Raw genomic sequence first — 14,110 nt, forward strand, 5'->3', positions numbered from 1 at the left:
TCGGGTGTTTAATATGCTAAAGACCCCGGCAGCGACACAGCCTACTCCACTTTGCAAACATACGCATAATAGGGCCCTGGGGCCGAATGTTTGCTTGTGCTGTGTGATGAGGTTTTCCCCTCCACTTCACGGCCCCAGTTCCCACGCAAAAGTCGGAAAGGGCTGCCACTCGCATGTACTCATTCGGGGCGCCGACGAGGCGAATTCAGATGGGAAGCAAGGCATAATTTTTAGCAACAATAAGCGATTACCCATTGGCACAAGAGGCTGGTTGAGGAGGGGGTGGGATTTGTTGCTGGAATCTCTCCTTCATGCTTCCAAATCAAGGCCAAGGAACAACCCGCTTCTCAGACAGACTGTCAAATTGTTAATAAATTGATTGATTGAACTGAACACAAAAACAATTACACATGAAGAATTCCCCCCTTGCAATATGGTGTCTAGGACACAGTTTGCATGACTGTTGCTGCTTTCAAATCTGCTTTCTCCCTCCCTTTTATTACATACAGTGGTACCTCGGGTTAAGTACTTAATTTATTCCAGAGGTCTGTTCTTAAGCTGAAAATGTTCTTAACCTGAAGCACCACTTCAGCTAATGGGGCCTCCTGCTGCCGCCACACCGCCGGAGCACAATTTCTGTTCTCATCCTGAAGCAAAGTTCTTAACCTGAAGCACTATTTCTGGGTTAGTGGAGTTTGTAACCTGAAGCGTATATAACCTGAAGCGCATGTAACCTGAGGTACCGCTGTATTTGCTTTCCTAACAAGTTTCTAGCCCAAGGGTAGGCAACCTAAGGCCTGTGGGCCGAATACGGCCCAATCGCCTTCTCAATCCGTCCCGCGGACAGTCCGGGAATTAGCGTGTTTTTAACATGAGTAGAATGTGTCCTTTTATTTAAAATGCATCTCTGGGTTATTTGTGGGGCTAGGAATTCATTCATCCCCCCCCCATATAGTCTGGCCCCCCACAAGGTCTGAGGGACTGTGGACCAATCGGAAACCGCAGAAGCCGCGTCAGACGTTCGGGTTCCAAAGAACGTTTGCAAACCGGAACACTCACTTCTGCGTTTGCAGCATTCGGGAGCCAAAACGTTCGAGTCTCAAGGTGTTTGTCAACCAAGGTACGGCTGTAATGTAACAATGTTTTCTGACAATGTTTTCTAAGGTCTATGGTCTGTCAGAGCCAGCAACCAGAGGCCTTGATGCCAAACCTCAGGCCCGTAAGGAGAAGCACCCTCTGACCTGGCCCCTCCATCGCTGATCGAGAAGCAAAAGACATCTGGAAAAAGTGACGTCTGTGAAAATAGAACTTTTTGTGTGTTTTTATGGTGGTGGATAGTCGGCAGCCTGTCGGCAGACACTCACCTCACAAAGCAGCATTCTTGGAAAAGCAATTGCTTCTGTATCTTTTCCTACTCATATTCCCCTACCAATTTGATCCTCCTTCCCTTCACCTTCTCTCGTTTATCCAGCACTCCAATTTTTCTGCAAAACCTCCGGTAACGGGAATGCAAAAAATAATTGCATCCGCTCGCTGTGTTGATTTGTACAATTTGTGGATTTGGGTTTCCTTTCACTGAAGGTTTTGCTCATTTTAAGGACATTTCCTGAGCACCGCTGCACTTGGGATAGGAGAAGCTGAATGGGAATCTAGACTTTGCATTAGACATGGGGTCAACTCGGAATACCCCAGCGATAGAGCCAATGTAGTGTAATGGTTAGATTAGGACTGGAGGAGATCCACATTAAAATTGTCACTTAGCCGGGGACTTCCGCTTTTGGGGGTTGTGAAGCCTAGCAACCCCCTCTTTCACCCCTTCGGTGAATGCTCACCCCTCGGAACTCCCGAGATGAGCGTCCGAGAGCAATCAGCGGCAATAGTTTTTATTCCGTGCTAGCATTCGAGTGATAAAGGAACTAAAAGGAGGTGGACAATGATTAAGGATTTATTATGTTTTCAGAATGTATTGGAAAAATTATATAGAAAGGTTTATTGTTTTGTGTACATTCAAATGTAAGATAAAATATATGCAAAGGGACTTGACAGGAAGTCAGAGTTGAAGAAAAGATTTTGGAAGATAAAAGGGGAAAAAATATTTACTTTCATTATTATCATTTTGTGTGCGGGTGTCTGCACATATGTGTGTTGTTGTATGCAATGTTTGGGAGGAAATAAGACGGTAAATAACAAATAACAAACTAAATATTGATGTATGTAATTTTTATTTCTTAATTATATTTAGTGGTAGTATGGCTGTATTGTTTTTTGTAACATAAAATCATTCAATAAAAATTATTTTATTTTTATTTTTTTTAAAAATTGTCACTTAGCCATGAAGCTCACTGAGTGACTTTGGACTAGTTACTACCGCTCAATATAGGGTGGATCTACACACAGGAAAACAACACTAGAAATTAAATCGTTATAACAAAAGAAAAAAACCGCTATGGAAAATCCTGGGGAATTTTTTTCTTACTCTCCAGCTCCATCTGGTGTTGCAGGTTTATAACGCATTCAAAATGCTGTTTCTTTACTAATATAGCTGAGTCCCTAATCTATTTTGCAGGGTTGTTGTGATAATTAAATGGGTGGGTGGGGAGAAAACCATGCATGCCACTTTGACCACCCTGGAGGAAAAGCAGGATGTAAACACCTTAAATAGATAAATGCATACACCTGTACCTTGGATGCTGACCTTACCTAGCTAGTAGGCAGCAACAGCTTATGCATCTCTATAAAAAGGTAAAGGTAAAGGACCCCTGACAGTTATGTCCAGTCGCAGACGACTCTGGGGTTGCAGTGCTCATCTCGCTTTACAGGCCGAGGGAGCCGGCATTTGTCTGCAGACAGTTTTTTCCGGGTCATGTGGCCAGCATGACTAAGCCGCTTCTGGCGCAACGGAACACCAAAACCAGAGCAGTGCAAGGAAATGCTGTTTACCTTCCCGCCAGAGCGGTACCTATTTATCTACTTGCACTTTTGGGTGTGCTTTCGAACTGCTAGGTTGGCAGGAGCTGGGACTGAGCGACGAGAGCTCACCCCATTGTGGGGACTCAAACGGCCGACCTTTTGATCGGCAAGCCCAAGAGGCTCAGTGGTTTAGACCACAGCGCCACCCGCGTCCCATGCATCTCTATAGGCTGGTGCATATTTGTAGTGGAGAAAAAGGGGGAGATTTCAGAGCGGTACAATGGATACAGATAGTGGACTGGGGAGCCTTGTCTCTCCTGATGCTGCTGGACTCCCAAGTCCAGTTTCAGGGACTGGGCTGAGGAGGAATGGTGGGAGCCGCACTCCCTTTTTCTGAACCTTCCCAAGGGCAGGAGGACAGTATTGATTTAGAACAATGGTTTGCAGAGGGGCATAGCCCAGAGGGGGAAAGCTAGGAAATACTGGGTGAGGAACAGCTAGAAGAGGAAACGCCAGGAGAGAGAGAGCTGACAGATTCAGTGTCCTTGGACAGGGTTCCTGACCCGCCCCCTTCGCCTAAGACTAGATGGGCTTGGAAAGTGATAGAACAATAAACTCAGATTACCTGACCTAGGAGTGATGTAGATTAATGGAGACGGAGGGGGTAAACCTTTACTGGTAGCAACACCATTTTTTAGAGCGATATGTCCCTCGTTGTGACAATTAAAGAACTTATCTGGTAAGAACGCTCCTTTTGTTTGATCTGCTTATATAGTGCCACTGGGGAGGAATCCCATTCCCAGAAGCCTGACATCCAGCCAGCAGATGCAGTCCAAAAAACATGTGGAAGGCCACAGGATTCCCCATCCCTGATTGAGACTGTGCAGACAAAGGTTCAAATCCCTACTCTGCCATGAGGCTCACAGGTGACACTGAGCAAGTCAGTATCGCCCAGCCTAACCGACCTCGCAGGATTGTTGTGAAGTTTAAATTGGAGAATGGATGCTATCCTGGATGAAACGTTGGCTTGTTGCTGTGTTGTTTTTTTTAAAAAAAATGCAATATATTTAATGCTTCCCTTTGGGCAAATGCAATGATTCCGTCCTCCTCGCCTCTCATCTCGGCACCTGGCAGGAGAGATCTGCCGGCGACACCCGCTTCCTTCTCCTCCCCTGTAGTGGGAGCATTAAGCAGCTGGAGCAAGCGGATTGAATTATCAGCATCCTCTGGATCTGCTCTTCACGCTGAAATCCCGGAGCCCGGCTCCCCCGTCCCCTCCTCTGTGCCACTTCTTAAGCTTCTTCTATTTACAGTAACAAGTATAAAATATTTACACAAGCTATAAAGGGATTTCAAGCCCCTGTTGGAGCGCTGATATTAAATAATAGTGCATAATAAAGCAATAGCAGATGCATTAACCGTATGGATGGATGGGTGCGGGGGGGGGGGGGAGGAGGGCCCACTGCTAGACCAGCAATCCTGTGCCAGGATTCAGCACCAAGGAGAGAGAGAGAGACAGAAATGTTTGGACTTCAAGCACCGAAGGGGAGAACCTAAATGCCTGATTGTTTCATGCTTCACTCCTATGTCTGGGTATCACTGGAGTTTTGGGAATCTCCAGTTGACTTTATCCATCAGGGCTCACCTATAGTTTTCTCTCTCACAGACACACTTCCCAAGCCTGCAGACATGTGCTGTGGTTAATGCAGAGATCCCAGCATCTTGAGTGCATATATCTCCTATACAACCACTGATGTTCCAGTGTTGTTTGTTGGATTGTTTTCTGCAGAAAATGGGAGCGGGACAATAATAATAATAATAATAATAATAATAATAATAATAATAATAATAATTTATTTATATCCCGCCCTCCCCAGCCGAAGCTGGGCTCAGAGTGGCTAACAACAGTAAAATAATACAGCATTCTAAAATCAATTCATTATAAAATCAGTTTAAATCAAATTAATGGCAACCATTGGGCTAGAGTTCTGTGAGGATTGCCAAAGGAGGGGGTCAGGCTGTGCCTTGGCCAAAGGCCTGGTGGAACATCTCTGTCTTGCAGGCCCTGCGGAAAGATGCCCAAACTGCCAGGCATGCCACATGTGATGGTGTCAAGATGCTGTTAGCGGCTCCCGGCTGGTTGCCCAGGGAAGTATAAAGCCCTAAACGGCCTCGGCCCAGTATACCGGAAGGAGCATCTTCACCCCCATCGTTCAGCCCGGACACTGAGGTCCAGCTCCGAGGGCTTTCTGGCGGTTCCCTTCCTGTGGGAAGTGAGGTTACAGGGAACCAGGGAGAGGGCCTTCTCGGTGGTGGCACCTGTCCTGTGGAACGCCCTCCCACCAGATGTCAAGGAAATAAACAATGATCTGACTTTTAGAAGACATCTGAAGGCAGCCCTGTATTGGGAAATTTTTAATGTTTGATGTTTTATTCTGTTTTTAGTGTTCTTTTGGGAGCTTCCCAGAGTGGCTGGGGAAACCCATCCGATAATTATTACTATTATTCATATTATTATTAATTGCCAGGTTGTAGCTGAACTCTGAACCCCACAGAGGTTACACTTAGCCCTTTATGAGGTGACTTAAATATTACACCGAAACAATCCAACCTCTAGTTGCTCAGGAAAGTTGTCATATTTTGCTCATTTTCCTCCATTCTGTAAATTAGGTGCTGTGCACCTTTGCAAAAAGGGGACTTTTAGCCGGAAATGTCTCAGAAAAACTGAAAGTGACAATGCTGTGGCTGTACTTCTGCCAACCAGCCAGTGTCCTTTTCAGATTGTGATTTTAAATGCAGCAGCTTATTAGGGCTGGCAGCATCTATGGATATGCATAGCTTGTACACAGCATCGGCAATGAGGATAGGCTTGAATTGTGTGGGCAGCAGCAGGCTGGAGAATTCAATAAGATATGGGTGGAGGAGTGGTGGCTTTCAGCCCCTGCTCAGTATCTTGTTCCTTCCCATGTTTAGCAGGATCAGTGACGCAAAGCAAGCAAATATATGCAAATGTACATGATTTACACAATGCACAACAGCCAGGATTTTGCAGCGCAGAATTTAGGTTAAATCAGGAAATAATCTGTGTGTGCGTGCACACACACATTTCTCTGATAAAATAGGGATGTCCTATTCAATATTAATAATATCCCACCTATCTGACTGGGTTGCCACAGCCACTCTGGATGGCTACCAACACACATAAAAATGCAATGAAACATTAAACATTAGAAAACTTCCATATACAGAGATGCCTTCAGATGTCTTCTAAAGGTTATATAGTTACTTATCTCCTTCGCTTAGGCCCGGGGTTGCATAACTCCATACCCTCCACCATTTCTCCAAAGAAAATAGGGACATCCTAAGGAAAAAGTAGGGACGCGGGTGGCGCTGTTGGTCAAACCACAGAGCCTAGGGCTTGCCGATCAGAAGGTCGGTGGTTCGAATCCCCGCGACGGGGTGAGCTCCCGTTGCTCGGTCCCTGCTCCTGCCAACCTAGCAGTTCGAAAGCATGTCAAAGTGCAAGTAGATAAATAGGTACCGCTACGGCGGGAAGGTAAACGGCATTTCCGTGTGCTGCTCTGGTTCTCCAGAAGCGGCTTAGTCATGCTGGCCACATGACCCGGAAGCTGTATGCCGGCTCCCTCGGCCTGTAAAGCAAGATGAGCGCCGCAACCCCAGAGGCGGCCACGACTGGACCTAATGGTCAGGGGACCCTTTACCTCTACCTTTAAGGAAAAGGTGGGACATTCCAGGATCAAACCAGAAACCGGGACGGCTTTTCCCTGTAAATCCAGGACTGTCCCTGGAAAATAGGGACACTTGGAGGGTCTGCACCTGTCACCTGATCCTTTTAACTAAAGGTGTTGGCAAGGATTGAATCGCTTCCAAGAATTTTGCTGACCCTGCCAATGTTTTTCTTTACAGGAGATGTGCACTACTCAGAACCCAGCAAGCCAAACAGATTCCAGCAGCTGAGGATGGCAAGAATCTGTCCATTTTAGTTCTCTCCGTTTACCCTGTTTTAAATTTTAAATTCCGTTCTGCACAGTTCTGCACCAATTTGATTTTTTTTTAAAAAAGATCCCCATGGAAAGTCATCACATTTCAGTGTGACTTTCTCCCAATAAACATGCTTAAATTCAGTTTTGGCTAATGCACGCATTCCTGCAAGCAATTTTACGCAATGCCTTTTGTATGCTATTTCCTCTAATATATTTATATTCATGCAATTATATGCATTTTTGTAAACACTGTTCAGTCAGTTAGAACTGAATCACAGAATTGCTAATTTCAAGAGATGGCTGTGCTTCGGTCCTCATGTTTCGGGAAGTGCGAAATTGGACAGATCCGTCTCTAAATGCAAACTGAATCACATTTCTCCCCCCTATGACAGCCCACTAGAGGGCTCCATAAACTTCCTGATTTGGCTATTTGTTCCAGGTCTGCAATAACAGGGGGACCGTCAAGTACCCGGCAAGCTTTAATTCATTGGGTGGGTGGCAGATTTCAGATCTTGGCTCAGCCATGAATCTTATTGGTGGGTTTCAGGCCAATCCTTGCCTTGCCACCTCCATCCATCTTACAGAGTTGTTGCAAGAATGATACGCAGCAATTCCCAGGTACACCACCCAGAGCCCTTTAGAAGAATGGTGTGATATGTGATCAATGGGAAAGACCTCCCAGGCATCACATCTCTTCCCAGCTCCTGAGCTACAGAGGCTTTCGCAACTTACAGCCCACCGAAGCTGAACATTTCAACTGCGCAGCATAGCCTGAATTTTGCATCCCAGACACCAGGACAGGATTTTAGACATGGTGAATGTCTGGCTTGAAAACCAGAAGTCCTCCCGCCGTCTCTGCATAGCCAATATTTCCTCTAGGCTATTCTCACGCAATCCCGACACAATTTCCTTAATAAAACCTGCTGTAGGTTTATGGCAGTTGGACTTAAGTGTCATATGATACTTAAGGACCTAATAAAAAGGGAACTAGCTAACTCTGCAGAGGCAAATGTGGCAGAAAGCAGCCTTTTCCTGGATTAATTACAATAGGCCATCTATAAAAGGAGGCAGACCTTTTCGGGTGACTGACATTCACGTCAGCAATGAGGTACAGGTAACCTCTGCCGAAGTGGAATAAAACCTCAAGGGATGGATCCCAGTAATTATGGATTACAGAGCAATCCAAACTCCAGTGCTGGAGAAGGTTTGGATGTGTTTTGCCAGGCAGGTCTGTGGTTGGTGAAGAACCACAGGGAGCCCCTGAAGGCCTGGAGTACAGAAGCACCAGTCGCTCCACCAAGCCCTACCATGGCTGACCAGTGTTTTGGGCTGGCCTCTAAGTCATCACCTCCAGCCTGTTGAGGCTTTATAATTCACTAAAATTGTAGGCCTAGGACCCTCATACCTACGGGACCGCCTCTCCCGATATGCCCCATGGAGGACCTTAAGGTCCATAAATAGCAACACCCTAGTGGTCCCGGGCCCTAAGGAAGTTAGATTAGCCTCAACCAGAGCCAGGGCCTTCTCAACACTGGCTCCGGCCTGGTGGAACACTGTGTCTCATGAGACCAGGGCCCTGCAGGATCTGATTTCTTTCCGCAGGGCCTTTGGCTTGAAATCAACTTGATCCCCTCCCCCTCTTTCCTTTTTCCTTTCTCCTTCTGTGATGGAACTCCTCTTTGGGGACTTCCCTGGCTTTTTTCTGGCCCATGTAGGACCAATCTGGATAGTTGGCCTTGGTGAAGATTTGACCTTTTCATCCCCAAAAAAGTTTTTGATTTGAGCTTCTACTGAAATGAGGCTGCATTTTAATGTTGTATTTTAATCTTGTTTTTAAGTTGTATTTTAATCAATTGTTTTTATACCTGGTGTTAGCTGCCCTGAGCCCGGTCTTGGCTGGGGTGGGTGGGGTATAAATAAAAATTATTATTATTATTATTATTATTATTATTATTATTAGTGCTTGTATGCATTACTATGTTGATTGGTTGCCAACTGAATTTTAGAGAGTTCTCTAGCAGCTCTCATGGGATTGGCTAACTTTGGTCACATGGGAGGTATCTAGTGAAGGAGAGACCTCATTTTATGTGAAGCAAGATGGCTGTGTTTTAGAATCCACTGTGAACACTGCTAAGTTGAATCGAGTGTCGGAGTGCTGCTTCTCCACTTGGGAGAAAGAGAGCAAAGCTGCAGGAGAAGGCAAAAGAGGAAATCTCTCATGGGAGCTGCAAGGCATGGCCTAACTGAGATACAGAAGGCCGAGCTCTGGAAAGAGAGGAAAATACAGTTTGAAAGTTAGAAGACGAGATAAGCATGTTCCTGTAAATATTACATTTTAATTCATCTATAACTATGAGTTTCTGCATGCAAAGTTTTTGAATGTTAAATGCCAAGACATTGGTTTGATTTCCAAAGAAGGGTGTCAGTCATGTATATGGTTTGAGCTTCTTAGCTGCGTTTTCGCTACTCTTACTTCAACATAGCCTTGTGGAAACTAGAAATAGGGGTGGACTTTGGTTTTTCAAATTTCAGTGGCACCCCATGCAATGCCCCCACCCCTTGCCTTCTGTTCTGCTCAATTCACTATAATAGTTGCAACGTCTTGCAGCGCTCCCTAGGCTCAGTGTCCAGTGTGGTGGAAAGAGTTGTGCTGCCCTAACTATGTTACTGTGTGGAGCAGTGTATGGAATATAGCTTCTCAAGCGCATGATGAAGAATCAAATCCTGTTTTCCCCAGCAAGCGGACCATTTGTGCAGCTTTGCTGGAGTTTCCTTTGGCATTCTTGTTGTTGTTGTTGTTTAGTCGTTTAGTCGTGTCCGACGCTTCGTGACCCCATGGACCAGAGCACGCCAGGCACTCCTGTCTTCCACTGCCTCCCGCAGTTTGGTCAAACTCATGCTGGTAGCTTCGAGAACACTGTCCAACCATCTCGTCCTCCGTCGTCCCCTTCTCCTTGTGCCCTCCATCTTTCCCATCATCAGGGTCTTTTCCAGGGAGTCTTCTCTTCTCATGAGGTGGCCAAAGTATTGGAGCCTCAGCTTCAGGATCTGTCCTTCCAGTGAGCTCTTTTGGCATTAGAAATCCAGCGAAGTGGGTTGCATTGTCCAGCATCTGTGAAGCTGAAACCTTGGAGCAAGCCCAGGCCCTCGGAGCAACAGTGCAACTCCACGATGCATTCAACAGCAGAAATGTGGAGCAGAGTACATCTGAGGAGAAGCAGGGGATGGGACCAGAAGCCATTGTCTATGAGGCAAGGTGCGTGTGCGCAGGTGAGCGATTGAGAGAGCAATGAAGGAAGAAGGCCAGAGAGCCCTAACCCAGTGAACATGACTGCCTTCCAAGCTTGGGGCTGCGCAGCGCTGGTGAATTATTCAGGCTGGTCTCAAGTAAGTGCAATTCATTAGAATAAATGATCTCTTTCATGGCCTGGTCCCTCTGGGAAGGACGGGCCACTTTCTCCTACTCTCCCCAGCCTCATCACATGTATGGAGCGGCCCGGGCACCATTAAATACCAGCTTGCCCTGAGGATTGGATTTCATGAGAGGGTGGCTGTGTCAGTAATTAAATACTGCCGCGCCTGGAGGTGACAAAGCACGGGCTGCAGAGAGCAAAGGCCAATTGCATCTCAAGAGAGACACCTGTGCCGCTCAGAGCGAGAGATGGGGGCAGCGAGAGGGCAAGTGCAGACGCAGCATTCCCCCCCCCCTGCCAGTCCCCTGCTGAACCACACTTTTGCCATCCCCACAACCTCTTTCCACCCTTCCCATGTCTGTTTAAAAAAACAGGGACAGCCAGGATCATATGGGAGAAGAATGTTCCTGGCTGTCCCTGTTTTTTTAAGCATCGCCACCTGTTTTGCCATTTAGGGAGATTTTTTTCAGGGCGAGCAGGTAGTAAAGGGTAAAGGGACCCTTGACTCGTGACCGACTCTGGGGTTGCGGCGCTCATCTCGCTTTATTGGCCGAGGGAGCCGGCGTACAGCTTCCGGGTCATGTGGCCAGCATGACTAAGCCACTTCTGGCGAACCAGAGCAGCGCACGGAAACGCCGTTTACCTTCTCGCCGGAGCAGTACCTATTTATCTACTTGCACTTTGACGTGCTTTCGAACTGCTAGGTTGGCAGGAGCAGGGACCGAGCAAAGGGAGCTCACTCCGTCGTGGGACCAAACAATGGCAGCTCACCCCATTGAGGGGATTCGAACTGCTGACTTTCTCATCGGCAAGTCCTAGGTTCTGTGGTTTAACCCACAGCGCCACCCGCGTCCCTTAAAAAAAAAGAAAGGTAGCATGCATAAAAATGGTGTCAGGGCAGGGGCAGCCCAATAATGAGGGAGAATGAGACACTTGTGTGAGGTGGCAGCTGCAGGGATGCAAAATATTTCCCCCCCCCCCCTTTGCCTCATTATTAGCTTGGCTGCCTGGTTGGCCACCCCCAGCCAATGCTCTTTACTGCCCCCTTGTGTTATTCCTCCCCGACTCACCTTTCTCTTAGGAAGGGTCAAGGGCAGGCATCCCCAACCTGCGGCCCTCCAGATGTTTTGGCCTACAACTCCCATGATCCCTAGCTAACAGGACCAGTGGTCAGGGATGATGGGAATTGTAGTCCAAAACATCTGGAGGGCCGAAGGTTGGGGATGCCTGGTCAAGGGAGTCCTTCTGCAGAGTGAGGCTGTCTGGGTGAGGTGGCCTGAGGTATTGCCACAGTTATATACCAACTGCCCTGAGATCTTTTGATGAAGGGTGGTATACAAATCTAGCAGCATCAGCAGCAGGAGCAGCAGCAACAACAACAGGAACAACATGTTGAGTCCAAAAACTGGGGCATGCAGCTTCCCATACATGCTTCTGCGCAAGTCATGTGACACTTGCAAGGTCACAGAGTTTAAAAGACTTACTTTTTTTGGGGGGGCGTGCCTTCATGGAACCCAAAAAATGCATTTTTGGGTGCTGAGTGAGATCATAGGCCCCCCAAAAGCACTTTTTTCAGCGAGATCTCTGCATGAAATCATGCAAGATCATGGCAACAAAAATGACCGCCATACTCTCATGGGAAAAACACAGAATGTCCTGTTTTTTTCTGGGACACCTGTGGGGTATGCAATTAGAAACTTATTTTTTTAAAAAAAGTTTAAAACAGTTTTTCTAGCCACTATGTCAAACTGCAATTGCTGTCCCTCCCAGGCATCACAATACTAATTTCTATTTTTAACTACCCAGTATCTTCTGATGTTTTATTTATGCTTTAAAATTGCATTCTATGGATAGCCCTAGACTGATTTTATTGTATGTTGTAAGCTGTCTTGATATAGTTTAGGGAAGTGTGGGTTATAAATGTTTAAATCGGCAAATAATCAAACATCTGAAGGGGACCAGGTTGAGAGCATCTGCAGGGTACCATGTGCCCCATAGAGACATAGTGGCAGCTCTCCAAAGTTTCTGGCAGGAGTTTGCTCCCACCACACTCGAAAGTGACAAATTCTTATCTCTGGACTTTTTGTATGCAAAGCAACGTGCTCTTCCGCTGAGCTATAACCCTTCCAAAAATATTTCACTCGTCACAGAAGTGTTTCCTTGCCATGTGGCCTTGAGACCAGAGCCTGATTTGGGCCAGGATCCTCAAATCTTTGCTTTATGAATTCCTTGCCTCCAGCAGCCCCATAATTGCTCTGTCACCTTTTATTCCCCACAAATCTGTTTATGCTGCCTGAGGCGCTGCTTTGGATTTTTGTGTGTGTGGATGATAGCAGTGGCAGACGAGGCAAAGGGGAAAAAAGAGATTTCACTTCAGGAGCAAGATGTTACCGCAGAGATGTCTCCTGGATATAAATCCATGGTGCACTTTTCCAAAAAGCAGTGTGTTTTTGTGTTCACTTCTAACAGTTCCTCATAACAACCACCATAGGTCAAAGAGTCGCTTTTGGGAAACGCAAAGGGATTTGTGACTTCGAGATGAATGCATCAGTAGTCCCACTGTGCGGCTTACAATAATTATACCCTCCAAGTCTCCTGTTTTTCCAAGTACAGTCACGGAATTATGAAAGCCATCCTGGCTTCTGATATAATGATAATAATGACAATGACAACAACAACAGCAACAATTTTTGTTATTTATACCTCACCACTCTGGGCGGTTCCCAACAGAATATTAAAAACACAATAAAAGATCGAACATTAAAAATTTCCCGATACAGGGCTGCCTTCAGATGTCTTCCTTTCCTGATGGGAAGGCGGGTGCCACTACCAAGAAGGCCCTCTGCCTGGTTCCCTGTAATCTCATTTCTTGCAGTGAGGGAACCAACAGGAGGCCCTCGGAGCTGGACCTCAGTGTCTGGGCTGAACGATGGAGGTGGAGACGCTCCTTCAGGTATACTGGGCCGAGGCTGTTTAGGGCTTTAAAGGTCAGCACCAACAGTTTGAATTGTGCTTGGAAACGTACTGGGAGCCAATGTAGGTCTTTCAAGTAGGTCTGTGAAGAGTTTTGGATTTGATATCCCGCTTTATCACTACCCAAAGAAATCTCAAAGCGGCTAACAATCTCCTTTCCCTTCCTCCCCCACAACAAACACTCTGTGAGGTGAGTGAGGCTGAGAGACTTCAGAGAAGTGTGACTAGCCCAAGGTCACCCAGCGCCTGCATGTGGAGGAGCGGGGAATCGAACCCAGTTCACCAGATTACGAGTCCACCGCTCTTAACTACTACACCACACTGGCTCATGTGGTCTCGGTGGCCGCCCCCAGTCACCAGCCTAGCTGCCGCATTCTGGATTAGTTGTAGTTTCCAGGTCACCTTCATAGGTAGCCCCACGTAGAGCGCATTGCAGTAGTCTAAGCGGGAGATAACTAGAGCCAACTCTTGATAAATGGTAGCTATTTGTGAGCACCCAACCTGCAGATCAACATCCGTCAGCCATGGGGTCCTCATTGTTGTTGGACTACACCTCCCATCGCCCCCCAGACAGTTTTGCCAATGGTTGGGGGGATGATGGGAGTTGTAGTCCGGCAATATAGGTGAGGTTGAAGAACCCAGATCTAGAGCCAGCCAAGGTGGTTCTGAAAGAGGCCGCAGACAAACAGCTCTTTCAGACACAGGTCGTGGGGAACCCTGCCGTTGCATCTCGACCATGTTTTCTTGCCCTGCTTCCTCCTGTCAGCACAGTTTTTACTGCTGCCATCAATTAGCGTGGCCGGCGGCAAA

This window comes from Podarcis filfolensis (genome assembly GCF_964270895.1).
Source record: "Podarcis filfolensis genome assembly, chromosome: 2".
NCBI lineage: Eukaryota > Metazoa > Chordata > Lepidosauria > Squamata > Lacertidae > Podarcis > Podarcis filfolensis.